Source organism: Nannospalax galili, unplaced genomic scaffold (genome assembly GCF_000622305.1).
Source record: "Nannospalax galili isolate Female #2095 unplaced genomic scaffold, S.galili_v1.0 scaffold270, whole genome shotgun sequence".
NCBI lineage: Eukaryota > Metazoa > Chordata > Mammalia > Rodentia > Spalacidae > Nannospalax > Nannospalax galili.
The window spans coordinates 4,058,143-4,060,631 of record NW_008330152.1 but is presented as its reverse complement, the minus strand read 5'-3'; the positions used below and the strand labels follow the sequence as shown (position 1 = coordinate 4,060,631).

Sequence of the window (2,489 nt, the reverse complement as noted above, 5' to 3'; positions counted from 1 at the left end):
AACACTTAAGGCCTAAGCTAGAAACACATTTTTCTTGGCCTTCCTGCTGCGCATGAGCGGGGGCACAGGCCTTCCCGGCTGGGGGCGGGGCCTATGTTCTCATCTATACTGCTTCCCCTGCCCTTGCTTCCGTCTGTTGTTCCGGTATAGAGAGGAAAAGGAAGCTCGCAGTTGGCTGGAACCAAGGCTGGAGTTTCGCTCATTGTTGACTGCAGCCCCCAAGGACCGCCAAGAACCGGGTGAGCTATGGGTGAGCCCGGCCCTGTGGTCACCAGGGAGCACTGTGCAGACAGCCAGAGCTGGTGCTTGCGGCAGCTGGGGACCAACGGTCAGTGGCTTTTGCTAGAGGCGGGGCGTGAGGTGACTATAGGACGAGGATTTGATGTCATGTACCGACTGATATCAAACCTATGTCCCGTGATGATTTCTCCAAACCACTGTGTTTTGAAGCAAAATTCTGAGGGACAGTGGACAATTACGGACAAAAGGAGTCTAAATGGTGTTTGGCTGAACAGAGAGCGTCTGGCACCATTATGGGTTCATTTGATTCATCAGGGAGACCATATCCAGCTTGGAGTGCCTCTGGAAAACAAGGAGAATGCAGAGTTTGAGTATGAAGTGACTGAGGAAGATTGGAAGAGGTTGGCTCCCTATCTTGCCCCAAAGAATGACCAGATGGTGGAATTAAACAAAGACTTCAGAACGAAAAGGAAATTCAGTTCAGCCAGATCGGAGAGTTGGCTCTGAGGGCCCTTCACATTTCAAATGCAAAATAAGTAGTGTCTTGTAAGCCTGGTCCGTCAGTGAAGTTAAATGGGAAAGGCGAAGGGACAAGTGAGCCCGTGGGATATATGTATCCTAAGTTGACTTCTACTGAGGCAAGTGAGAAGACCACTGGGTCTCACACTTACTCTGTTCCTCCAAAAGTCATTGGGCTTCATAATAAGAAGAAAGCCTCAAACCCTTTGGCATCTCAGAACAGTCTAGAGCTGTTTAAGGTGAGCATGTCCAGGATTGTGAAGCTGAAAGAACAGATGCATGAAAAACATATAGCTGTTCTCAATGTGAAGAAGCAAATCAGAAAGGGGAACACCGAGAAAAATCATGAAACTGGAGAAGGAACTGCAGGACCTACAGTCTCAGTAACAGGCTTGTGTGGAGCAGCAGGAAAAGATGTTCCACAAGGCAAAGCTGCGCCTCCATGGATTGAAGATGGAGAAAGGAGAGAGAATTTGAAGCAACAGCTGACCCAGGCTCTGCAGGAGTATCAGCCTCTAAAGGAAGAGCTAAATCGTAGCAAGAAGGACTTTGAGAAAATCGTTCAAGCCAAGAACAAAGAATTAAAGCAGACCAAGAAGGAGAAGGAGAAGGTGCAAGCCCAGAAGGAGGAAGTTCTTCACATGAACGATGTGCTGGAGAATGAGCTCCAGTGCATCATTTGTTCAGAATGCTTCATCGAGGCTGTCACCTTGAACTGTGCCCACAGTTTCTGCTCCTACTGTATCAGTGAATGGATGAAGCGAAAGGTCCAGTGCCCCATTTGGCGAAAGTTCATCAAGTCCAAAATTCACTCCCTGGTCTGGACAACTGCATTAATAAGATGGTGGATAATCTGAGCTCAGAAGTGAAAGAACGCTGGAGTGCCCTTATCCAGGAAAGAAAAGCAAAGAGTGTTGTGAAGATCAAGCTTTAAGGACACTGATAGACTCCATTGCAGTGGCAGCTTTGAGTGGTCTGGAGGATTCCCTGGGCCCTTCATGCTCTGGATGTCATCTGCAGAGACACAGCAAGCCCAGCCTCGCTGGCCTTCCATGGTGTCAAGCCTGCTGACGTCAGTGTCTAAAGTACCACTGGGACTCCAGCACCGACTACATGTTAAATTAGTTGATTCTGTTGTTTTAATTTGTTGATTATTTTTGATACCTCATGCACCCCTATGGCATTCATTTTGGACAGCTGGGTGCACCCTGTGGCCACCCCTGAGGGCAGCCTGTAGTTTAAGAATCTGTCTTACCTCTTCTTTGTGAAAACAAGGTGTTGTCTCTTGGAAATAAAATGTAAAACTTAAAAAATAAAAAATATATAAAAAACTCACATTTTTATTTCTACCACATTCTATTGGTCAAAGTAAATCACAAGGTCAGTCAAAATTCAAGACAGGGAAAATGGATTCTATTTCTTGGAAGGAGAAGGAACAACAGTCATTGCAAAACAGCATGTGGGGTAGAAATATTTTTTGCAGGTATTTTTTAATTAAAATTTGTGGGCTTTTTGAGAATTTCTTGCATGAATACCCTGGCAGTTATTTTTGGTAGCAAAGCTACCATTCAAGTTTACTTGAATGAAATGATAAACAAAGTCCTTCCATTCAACTCAGCAGCCTCTAGAAACATTCTAGTTTAGGAATTACATTTCACAGTCATTGGTATGAAGAAAAATAATAGGAAAATGCAAATGGTTAATAAATATAGGAAATAATGCTCAATACC

At 44.9% G+C, this 2,489-nt stretch overlaps 1 pseudogene; it reads left to right on the top strand.

The window, feature by feature from the left end:
- Nucleotides 1-246: 246 nt before the first annotated feature.
- Nucleotides 247-1,693, top strand: LOC103742224 (annotated as a pseudogene).
- Nucleotides 1,694-2,489: the final 796 nt, after the last annotated feature.